This window comes from Triticum aestivum, chromosome 2A (genome assembly GCF_018294505.1).
Source record: "Triticum aestivum cultivar Chinese Spring chromosome 2A, IWGSC CS RefSeq v2.1, whole genome shotgun sequence".
NCBI classification, from domain to species: Eukaryota; Viridiplantae; Streptophyta; class Magnoliopsida; order Poales; family Poaceae; genus Triticum; species Triticum aestivum.
In genome coordinates, this window is record NC_057797.1 from 609079226 (window position 1) to 609091512 (window position 12287).

Below are 12287 nucleotides of genomic sequence, written 5' to 3' on the forward strand. Positions count from 1 at the left end.
CAGAAGCCCAGAACAACGAAAAAAAAAACTAGCACATGTGGCCTTTGAGCTTGCGCACCGCACAGGTGAGCTTATGCCTTGCTGATCTCTATGTTTTGTTACAATAGCTGACGTATTATCAAGTGCTAGAAGAATATAAAAATATTAGGCAGACAAAGTGTGCCAACACAGAAGAATCTGGACCGGAGCCTAACCAGCTTTCGGCAGTGTGACGTTCTGTTATGCGAGACAAAGCGTGGTAAATTAGCAAGAAAATGAATAGCATTGTTCTTTCCTCCAAAAGTCAGAACTACCTTTGGTTAGTGGTACCATTTTTCTTTCGCCGTGTTTTGCACAAGTGGACGTGGAATGATTGGGAAGCTTCGCTTTTGCACAAGTGGACACGGAATGATATGCTTTCCTTTGCACATAGTATTCTATCACCCCTGCTTTTTGATTTTTTGTCCAAAAGGACCCCCTGGCCAACAGAATTGCCAAAAAAGACCACATGTCAAAAACATTGACAAAAAGGACCCCCTCAGCGGTGGCGGCAGGCGCGGCAGGCGACACGTGGCACCTGCCGCCACCGTCGGAGGCGGCCGCGCGGGAAATAACCGTGTCAGCACAGTGCGCCGAGCCGGGACGGAACGGCCAGGCCTGGTGGGCCACGCCGCCACCTAGCGAGGCGGCCTCTGTGGCCGCTGTCGGGCGCGGGCCGACCACTTGTGATGCTCGCGGACCCCGCCTGTGCGCCAGGCCGCCACTGCAGGAGGCGGCGACACTGCTGCTGCACGCGCGACAACGGCGCAGACGGCGCTGATTCCCGTGCGGCGCTGATTCCGGTGGCGCAGATTTTCACGGGCGCTGCTTTTCCCAGCTCCTTGTTTTGCCTGCCACAAGTTTCGATGATCGGATTCCCGCCTAAACTTTGTAGTACTGATTGCTACGTAAACGACACTGATTAAAGCTGTGCGTGATTCTCGCTTCCGTCTATTTCTCCAGCCGAAGCGACAGCACTCAGGCGTTGTTATTGCTGCGTATGATGAGACACCGCGATGCTGGAATCCGATGCCGTGGTAGGTGAGTTCTGGCTTGTTCTGCCGACAATACAGTGGTCCTCTTCTTTTTAAACGCACATCCGCGACTCCGTGCGCATACACTCTTTCTCGCATATCTCTGGTTGCCTCCTCTACCTCTTAGCTCTCTCTGAGCGCATACATAGACAGAAAGGAAAACTAGGTAGCCACTTTTACTCGTGATTTTGGTCGATTTGGGGTTTGATTTCGAAGATGATGAAGTTGAAGAAAAGTTAGATTAAGGTAAGATCTATCCATTTTTGTTGGTTTCGTTCACATGCATGATGTTTTTGTTCTGTTTGATTAGTTCCTAAGTGTGTATTCTCTGTTGTTTTAGGCATAATTTTAGCACTTGAAGGAGTCATTTGGAGTCATTTAGAGCTTGAGGAGTAGGATTTGCGTTGCGAAAGTGAAGTACGAAGTTGAAGATCAAGGTATGAGCTTTGCAATACATTTATTTATTTGTGCATGTAGGGTGGTAATTAGTTAGTCTTTTAGCTCGTCATTAGCTATGCGATGTTAGTGCGTAGAGGTTAGAAATAATTTCAGACGACAGATACAACATTTACAATATTTTTTATTGCATGCGGTATGTTATTTCATGTGGTATGTTATTTTATGCGGTATGTTTATTAATAAGTCTATAGTTATGTCGCAATAATCTAAATTTTATATGTTAAGATTAGGTGCTAATGTACTTAATGATGTATGTAATTAGGTAAAATAATTCATCTTAGTAACAAACAAGGAGGAAAAGACGTGATTGAAGAAATTGTGTTTCCATTTTGTTAGCAGGAAGAAAAATCCGTGTGTAATATTGATGTTAATGTGATAGCAGGTTGACTCCGTTCATATAGTACCGGCGACGGATATTTATTGAAACTATTTTGACGCTTAATTACATTCGCAAGCACATCCATATTGGAGTTAAGGTAAAAAAATGACACTGTAATTTTGTTAATATTTTTTGTATTGATGTACTATTGTGAATAATGTGCATGTTGCTGTAAATATTATTATTTGTAGATAAATGATTGTTATCGTATGATGTGAAAAAAATTATATAAAGCCGAAAGAAAACTAAATGTTTTACTCATATGATATTAAAATGTTATTATCGTACTATTATGTTTACTGGTTGTTTGGATAGCGAGTAATTACCATGGGTTTTGTCATAACCTGTTGTAAGAAAAATAGTTTTTACTAATAGTCGTTAGAGAAAAAAGAGAGTTTTAGTTAATGACGCTCGTAGACGAGTTTTATTTGAACTATTTGGACTCTTAATTGCATTCGCAAGCACATCCATATTGGAGCTAAGGTATAAAATGACGCCGTAATTTTGTTAATATTTTTTATATTGATGTACTGTCATGCCGCTGCAAATATTATTATTTGTAAATAAATGAATTTTATCGTATGATATGAAAAACATTATATCATGCCGGAAGAAATTAGATATTTTACTTATATGATATTTAAATGTTATTATCGTAATATTATGTTTAGTGGTTGTTTGGATAGCGAGTACTTACCCTCAGTTTTGTCATAACCTGTTGTAAGGATATTATGTAGAAAACCATATTTTACTAATAGTCGTTTTTCCAGAAGCTAAGTTTTTGCATGTTACGAGAACTATTTTAGGATATTTTTGGGGTAGTTATAGAAAAGCAAACAGAGTTTTTAGTTTGTTACGCTCGTAGACAAGTTTGAGAAAAATAGATCTTTAAATACCCGTTAACCAAGCAACCCCTTAAAGTCTAAGCACATGATTCTAAAAACAAACCGAATATTTATAACGAAAATACGGTTATTATTTTAGTCATAAGATATGTAAATGTTGTCATCGTTACTAAATGTTCAGTTACTAATTATTTGAAATGTAAACATGTATGTTGGTTAGGTACTATGGAAAATTTAGTAGTGTACTATGGGAACGTCTTACGCGACGGTCCATGCGGGGTGGATGTGTCCTTCTGCGAGTCGACTACAGTAGTGGTGAGAGACATGGTCAACGTGGGTTACGCAGCTGTTAGAAGGTGCATCCGAGCGGTGTTTGGCCCAGTGATGCAGGAAAAAAAATGACAATGGAGGCCTTCGTCGTTGACGGAGGAAATGATGGGACAGTTGCCCGTTGGGGTTTGCGGCCTGTCACAGGTGATCGGTCGTGGGGGTCGTACATGAGGTTTGCAAGCAATCCCAATAACTCAATGTATGGTCAGCCGATGGTGTATGTGGAGTTCATTTCAGTCACTGATGTTGCCGGATGCAGTAGCAGGGGTGGTGAGGTCGAGTTGGCCATCACATCAGCCCCTAGCATCGGCCCATCGGAACCGACGGGCGACCAGCCTGTGTATGACACAGGATATTGGTCGGCGGCCGTTGACATGAGCGAACACGTGGAGGGATTGCCGGAGGCGCTAGATGATGATGATCATTCTTCTGCGTCTTCGGAGTCAAGCGGAGAAGAAGATGTTCCTCCTCAGAGGGCGGTTGCGGCGGCACTGCAACCTGGGTTTTTACAGGATATGAGCATCACCAACGAATTTCACTCTGCTTCTGGCCTAGGAGCGGGAAGCCTGGAGGTTGGGCAAGTTTTCCCAGATAAGAAGTCTGCTTACCAGGCAATGGGTAGCTATGCAATCGGCATCCACCGCCAGCATAGAGTGAAGCAGTCTGATAAAAAAGAGTTGAAGGTCATATGCATCCACACCGCGAAAGGTTGCCGTGGAAGAGTTCTCGCTAGACCGAAGCCTGGGGTATGTCAGTCATGGCATATCACAAAAATAGTGGAGCATACCTATGAGCAAACTGGGACTCTTTCAGATCACTGCAATGTGACAGCAAAATTTGTGGCACAGACGATGGAAACAATTGTGCAGGGAAGTCTCAACATTAGTGTTAGGGCTCTGCAAAAAGATGCAAAGGATCTAATTGGATTCCCTGTTAGGTACAGCAAGGCTAGGCGTGCGAAGGAAAATATATTCAAGAACTTGTATGGTACCTATGAGGAGGCATATTCTTATGCCCCTAGAATGCTTCATCAAATAGTAAGTGCTAATAGGGGGACTCAAGTTTGGCGGAGAGAACGTCCAAACCCAATGAACCCGGGTGAGCTAATCCTGGACCGCTTATTCTGGGCATTCGCCCAGACTATACAAGCCTTCAGGCACTGTCGCCCGGTATTATCTGTTGATGGTACCTTTCTCACTGGAAAGTATAAGGGCACACTATTGGTGGCGATTGCAGCGGATGCAAATAATCAGCTTCTTCCTATTGCATATGCATTGGTTGAGAGCGAGAACAAAGATAGCTGGTTGTGGTTCCTGAGCTGCGTGAAGATTGGTGTCGTGAAAGAGCGTAAAGGTGTTTGCATCATTTCTGATCGCAACACTGGATTATTAAGCGCTCTTGAAATAATTAAGGCGTCGGAAGAAGAGTGGGGCTGGCCCGATCTAGAGGGAAGGTGGTGCATGAGGCATTTGGCAGCAAACTTTTACTCCAAATTCAAAAACAAGGATTGGTTCAAGTTATTCAAGAGGATGTGCATGCAAAAAACCGAAGCCAAAATGAATGCGATATGGGCAGGTATCAATGGTGAGATCGACCGCGCGGCCTTGCCGCAGAGAGAAGACCGGAGGGGTCGTAGGACGGCCATAAATTTGAGCCAGTGGATCACCGAGAATTGCCCTCATTTGGAGAAGTGGGCGCAGGCTCACGACACCGGGGCTCGGTATGGAATAATGACCAGCAACATGTCAGAGGTGTACAATGGTGTTCTTAAAGGGGTGCGAGCACTGCCTATCACAGCCCTAATTGAAGAAACTTGGAACCGGACCCTGTCATACTTTGCAGACAGGGTCACCATCGCCAAAGCACAAGTTGAATTGAACAAGCCATGGTCCGAGAAGATGCAAAGACATCTGGACGAGAAAGCAAAGAAGTCCCAAAGTCATGGCTGCAGGAAAGTGGACGCACTTAGGAATAAGTGGGAGGTCAATGTGTGAGCCAAGTACGTTAAGGGTCACCACAGAGGATCAAAAAAGCAAGCTGTCACCCTTGGCTCAACCTCCTGTGAGTGCACTTGTAACAAGCCCAAGCTTGAGGGCTACCCTTGCAGTCATGTGCTCCGGGCGGCTGCTATTCAAAAAATCAGCGTCGAGCCATACATATCGCCGTACTTCAACATGTACAATCTGTACAACACTTGGAACGGTGAGTTCTGGGCTTGGGGCATTGATATGAACTACAAAATGTTGTGGCCAGATGGGCCAAAATGGGTTCCGAACACCGACTTGATGAGAACCACAAAGGGACGATGTCAGTCTAGGCGTCATCGCAATGACATGGACCATAGCCAGATGGGAGAACCAAGGCGATGCCGCGTTTGCAGGTGTCCTGGACATTCACGCAAAGATTGCCCGTATCGAGCCAACAACAACGCATGATGTTGATATATATGTACTCGCCATGTCTATTTATATTTCTACTCGTTATGTGTACTTATATTGAATTTAAATTGATTCTCTTTGTATTATTGTACTCCTGATGTTAACTTCAGATAATTAATGTAAATCGTATCTCTTTGTATTTTTTAAGTTAATTTTGATTTGCATTTGTATTTCTGTCTTCCTCGTAATTTATATTTGTATGTTTGTGTGCAGGTTATGGGTGAAGTGCCAGTGCTTTTGCAGGGGCCCCATGACGCCGGGCACCGTTGCCACCTATTTTTGAAACCAAATACTAAGCATGATTATCGGCCTTTCAGACTTCGAACCATAAAGAAAACATGGCCAATACACAATCATTTCCTTGCTCACCTTGACGCTTATGGACTACAAGGTTTTGCTAGGCTCACATCATGCGACGACCAAGTACGTTCGGACCCATCCCTTTTGACATCCCTCGTTGACTGGTGGAGACCTGAAACCCACACATTTCACTTCGTTTTGGGGAGCTTGCACCTACACTGAAAGATGTTTCTATGATCACTGCTCTACCAATTAGAGGTGAGCCGGTAGTCTCTCCACGAGTGTCTCCATCTTGGGCATTAGATATAGCAGCCCGTCTTGGGATGGAAATGCCAGAATCACAACGTTCTGGTAACCCTCGGGGCATCCCACTCGTCTGGCTTCGTGATAACTTTCTTAATTTATCTAGCTTCGCCAATGAGGAGACGAGAAAAAGACATCTGTTTGCATATTTGTTGTGGCTCCTTGGAATCTATTTCCAAATTCACATGGGGACGTTGTTGTCCCTGGTCTCATCTACATTGCAGAGAATATGGTAGATGAACCTTTACCCGAGCAGCCAAAATATAGCTTCGGTTCTGCCATGCTATCTCATACATACAGAGGCTTGTGTGATGCCACGCAAAAAACCTCTTTCGCACAAAAAGCTCCATTACTTTGTGTCGCCTATGAGTTTCTACAGTTGTGGTCCTGGGAATACCTCCCTGTAGGACGACCTCGTATAGTACAACCCATATACCCATATGACTTTGGCGAGGGTGCTAGCGCAACTATGGCCACCAGGTGGACAAAGGCACGGAAATGTTGGTCTCCAGATATTGCGAAAAATTGTTACCCTATGTACCACCAGCAGTTTGAGATACTTGATGAGGCAGAAGTCACATGGAACCCGTGGACTCAGGACCAGCTAAAAATGGTCTTTGATGCTCGACACTTCACACCAGGCATGTTGACCGATAGTGCATTCTGACTGACTCGCTGCAACTTATTGTTCCTGTGGTGTGTTGAACCTTACAACCCAGAGCGTGTAATGAGATAGTTCGGTCTCTATCAAGAAATTCCACCACCTTTTCCCAGACGTATCGACGAGGAAACACATAAGTAAGATGTGACATCCCTAAATAGTTAGTGTCATTTTTAATTTACTAAACTCACACTTTGTTACATAATTTGCAGGCTAACCAATATGGGCAGGGGTTGGAGTTTATACGATTGGAGGGAAGAGAACAGTGAATGGGTACACAAGTGGACAAATGAAGCGCTAGCAGATATAGTGCGTCAACTTAGGTATATTTTATGTACATTATTTTTTTACGATGATCATACGATGCGTGAAGATGCTTTGCTTTCATCACAACCGTTTATGTAATTATTTAATTTTGCAGGCCGTACGATGGAAGTACAGATCAAGCGTACAAGCAGTGGTACTGCATGAACACACGTGCTAGCCTGGCCAGTCAGCCAGCTAATATACCAACACATCTCACACAAGAGGAGCAGGCGCGGAGACATGTTGAGCTGCATGCAGCTTACTATCGTGACCACCTGGTAATCACTTGTAACTTTTTTAGGTCCATCATTTCATAATCATTTGAACTAAATAATATCCAAATATTGTTCAGCTTGAAAATGTCAACGAAGTATGGCAGATGGCTACAGATAGCATGCCGGCCCAGGGCCCATATCGCAAGACATTCCAGAAACTTTTGCAACAATTCATGGCAAAGAAGTTCAGATGCGGTAGAGGCGACGACGTTGCCACTGGAGCATACATGCCGGTAGCGAGGTCAGCCAGACCGAGTGCGGCACCGTCGTGTTACAATTATATAATTTGCTTGTCTTCAGATGTAGTGTTATGTTTTTATTCTCACTCTTAGTTAAGTCGTACTATAATTTCACCGGCTTTGGATATGGTGGTGGATCTTGATTTTTTTTTCCTACCGGAAAGAGGGTAAATCCCCGGCCAGGTGGATCCGGGTAGTTCATGCAAGTTAACTAACAAAAATAGTACTAATACAGGCTCGTTCTTTCCATCAACGCCTGAAATCGTTGGAAATGGAAACTCCTTGTTATAGGATGATTGTTGAAGTTTCTGCCCCCATCTGTTTCTTGGCCCTTTTTCTATAAAAGGTTCCCTTCATTCAGCAGGCTATTTAAATGTTTCAGGTTCATCACAAGCACATATAGCTAGAGAGCCAAGATCGATTCTTGTCCCCCTTGTTATAGGATGATGGCTGTTGAAGTTTCTGCCCCCATCTGTTTCTTGCCCCTTTTTGCTAAAAAAAGATTCCCTTCATTCAGCAGGCTATTTAAATGTTTCAGAGCCAAGATAGATACTTGTCCAACAAGAGATGGCTGGAATAATGGTGAGCGCTTCTACCGGGGTGATGAACTCTCTCCTCGGTAAGCTGGCCACCCTGATGGGGGAGGAGTTCGCCAAGCTAAAGAACTTGAGGAAGGAGGTTAAGTACATCAGCGACGAGCTGAGCAGCATGAAGGATGCTCTAGAGAGCCTTGCAGATGTTGATGAGCTGGATAAACAGACCGCGAGGTGGAGGGATGCAGTCAGGGAGATGTCATATGACATCGAGGATATTATTGATGACTTCATCTGCAAAATTGGGGAGAAAAGCAAAAAATCTGGGTTTGTCCATGACACCATTCAACGCCTTAGAACTTCAAGGGTCCGCCATAAGATTGCTGGTCAGATTGAGGACATCAAGAAACTTGTGCATGAAACAAGTGCACGCCGTGAAAGATACAAGCTTGATGTCCCCACATCATGCAATGTGGCTGTTGACCAACGGGTTGTCGCACTCTATGAGAATGCAGCTAAACTTTTTGGTATGGAGGGCCCAACAAATGAGGTTGTCAGTTGGCTAAAAGATGAGGAGAAGCAGTTGAAGGTTGTATCAATTGTTGGTTTTGGAGGTTTGGGTAAAACAACACTCGCCAATGAGGTCTACCATAAGCTGAAGGGAGAGTTTCATTGTGGTGCATTTGTGCCAGTTTCTCAAAAGCCAAATATTCCTAAACTTCTGCATAGTTTATTAATCCAACTTGGGTGTGGACAATCTTTTCAAGATTGCGAGTTAAATGTTCTTCTCGACCAACTCAGAGAAAATCTGAAAAACAAGAGGTACTGATTCTTACTTTCTATATTGTTGTTGTTCACATGTGCCTCTGATATTTAGATTTCCTTAAAAGATTTAATATTATGTTCTTCTATAAAATAATTAATATTTAATTTGATAATAAACATTTTCATCTACATTGAACCCTTTGAAATATATTTTTAAATTTACTTAGCACTGTACTGATTTCTTGCAGGTACTTGGTTATCATCGATGATCTATGGGATGTATCAGCAATTCAGCATGGAATATTATTAAGTGTGCTTTCCCAGAAAATAATGTTGGTAGTAGACTAATAGTAACTACAAGAATCAAGACTTTGGCCATGGCATGTTGTTTCGGTCACCACGAGCACATTCTTGAAATGAAACCTCTTAGTGAAGAAGACTCAAGAAAATTGTTTTTTGGTAGGATATTTGGCTCTGAAGAAGCATGTTCAGGTCAACTCAGAGATGTTTCAGTTTAGATTCTCAAGAAGTGCGGTGGTTTGCCACTTGCAATCATTAGCATATCCAGCCTATTAGCAAGTGAAAGTCCTGACCAGAAGGAGAAATGGAAACATGTACTGAATTCGTTGGGGTCAGTGTCCGGAACAAATCTCACCTTGGAAGCAATGAGACAGATCTTGAACCTTAGCTACAAAAATCTTCCTCACCACCTCAAGACATGCTTCTTGTATCTTGGTATGTTTCTGGAGGACTCTGAAATATACAGGCATGAGTTGGTAAGCCTGTGGGTTTCTGAAGGTTTCATTAGTAAAGCACATGGACAAAGCCTAGAACAGACCGCGATAGGTTATTTCAATGATCTTGTCAACAGGAGCCTTATTCAACCTGCATTGATCAAATCTGATGGGTCAGTGAAATCTTGCAAAGTACATGATATGGTGTTGGATCTTATCTTGTACAAGTCTGCACAAGAGAATTTTATCACTATAGTAGACAACCCAGAGGCCATTACAGGACAGTTTCCAAAGCCCCGTCGGATGCTCTTCAACTTGGATGGTGAAATACTGCAAGGGAATGTTAGTATGTCACAAGTGCGATCGTTTGCAAATTGGAGGGGCTCCATGAATATACCTTCTCTGGCAGAGTTCAAGTATCTTCGAGTTTTTAAGGCTGACTTCAGTTCTAGCTCTGCTGACCACAACCGCAAAATCGACCTGACAGGATTGTGTAAGTTATATCAGCTGCGATATATACAAATTCGTGGCTGTTGCAACTGCCAACTACCAACCCAAATTAGAGGGTTACAGATGTTGGAAATATTCGATATAGATGGGTCCTGTATCCCAATGGATATTTTTCACCTGCCGCACTTGTTGAATCTGATTGTTCCATCCGTTGAAAGGCTGCCTAAGGGCATTGGTAAAATGAAATCCCTACAACATCTGTGTCGTTTTGACCTGCGGCACAACACTTCACTCGACAGTATCAAGGGCCTAGGAGAGCTCACCAATCTGAGTACTCTAGTTGTCAGAACCGGTTTTTCTAAAGACGTGGACATGGATGTTCTAAACTCTTCTTTGGGGAAACCTTGTAACCTTGAGTCCCTGCACATAAATTCAGCTGATTCTTGGATGCCTGAGGAGCTAACCTTGTCGCCTCCTCCCCCAAACCTCACGGTCCTCAGCATGACACAAATGTCCCAGGTCCCTAACTGGATTGGGGAACTCCATAACCTCCAGTTTTTGTATCTCACTGTTGACAAGCTGGACAAGGATGGTGTTGGTATTCTCGCAAAGTTAACAGGCCTCATCGACCTGGAATTAATGTTTCATAATGCCCTGGAAGAAACAATTGCCATTTATGGGACAGCATTCGCAATCCTAAAGCGGTTTCATGTCAGCTGCAAGAACATGGCACACCTGACCTTCCAAGCTGGGGCAATGCCCAAGCTCCAGAGTGTATCTCTAGGGTTAAACGCCTTGGGGTGGAAGCAGGAAAATTGCACCGCACCTACTGGTATCGAGCACTTGTTAGCACTTGAAAGAATCGATGTACTAATCGGCTGCCTGGATGCTACTGAATCTGAACAGAGAAGTGCAGAGTCTGCCATTAGGAGCGCTATCAACATGCATCCTGGCCATGCTCACATTACAATCGATATTGTAAGGGAACCATGCCGTTTTTGTTTCAGAGAGTTCACCATCCTGCCCATGCTCACATTATAATCCTTGGTATCAGGCACAACCAGCAGCTGGTACGTTGCCATATAATACTGTACCTTTTTCTTACTTGAACTTGATTAGTTTCCGGGTAACTACTGGGTGTTTAATGTTTCAGTTTGGGTTGTAGCTCGCCATAATACTGCACGTCTTCTTTTATTCTACCAAGACTTTCGCAGATCTATGCAGATTCAAAAACTGGGGATGCCTTATTTAAATCGAAAATTCAGCCCTCTGCCGACGTTTCTTTGAACATTTGAGTTGCTATATTATGTCCTTTATGAACACACATTAAACAAGTCTTTCCAAATGTCTAGGTGTTGTGTCAACAGTAAGATTTGAGGTGCATTTATATAGCAGAACTAGCGAAGTACTTTTATATGCTGGTACTGTTTGATTAACTCAGGCAATACGAGTAGTTTCAATTGTTCAACCATGCTCATAGACGTTGATTTGCAGGAAAGTCGATTCTTTGATATGGAGCAACAAGATGAGGTATGCAAAGGAATGTTTGAGTTGTCTACAACATTCATGCCGGATTATAGCGGATGAAGATGGATTGCTGCATCTCCTCCCCGTCGGGAATATGGAGCTATCACTTTGCTTTGTGCTGCTAGTTATCTAGTGGAACTGATTCTCCTTCGTCTGCATGATCACGCACGCTTTGCTTGGGTTTCCTCAGTACTGTAATAAGGCTTGATGGTGGGAAGGAGTTAGCACTTGTTAGTCGCTCCATCCTTGACTAGTCCTGGTTTCTATATACTACTTGTTATTGTGGTGTGTGTATCGTGTGCCTCTTAAATACATCAAACTGAATGTTTCTTAGTTGTGTTGAACTTTCTTTTTTTGAAAAGGAGGTCATCCCCCGGCCTCTGCATCGGAGAGATGCATGCGTCTATTTTATTAAAAACGAGGAATCAAACAAAGTCTGGTCTGCAAAGCATAGCTCACAAAAGGAACAATAAAATAAAGAGTACAAAGCTCAAAGTCGCATCCGGCTGGACGGAGATTCAAACCGGTTGAAGAAAACCCGTGCTGCCATCTCCCATCGGTTGCACCCAGTAAGCAGCTGCTTCCTGGTGTTGGGGAACGCAGTAATTTCAAAAAAATTCCTACGCACACACAAGATCTATCATGATGATGCATAGCAACGAGAGGGGAGAGTATAGTCCACGTACCCTCG

The 12287-nt window shown here is 43.4% G+C and overlaps 1 pseudogene; it reads left to right on the plus strand.

Annotated features, from left to right (window-relative positions):
* The first annotated feature begins 1138 nt into the window (after nt 1-1138).
* On the plus strand, nt 1139-11965 carry LOC123189720 (disease resistance protein RGA5-like; annotated as a pseudogene).
* Nucleotides 11966-12287: the final 322 nt, after the last annotated feature.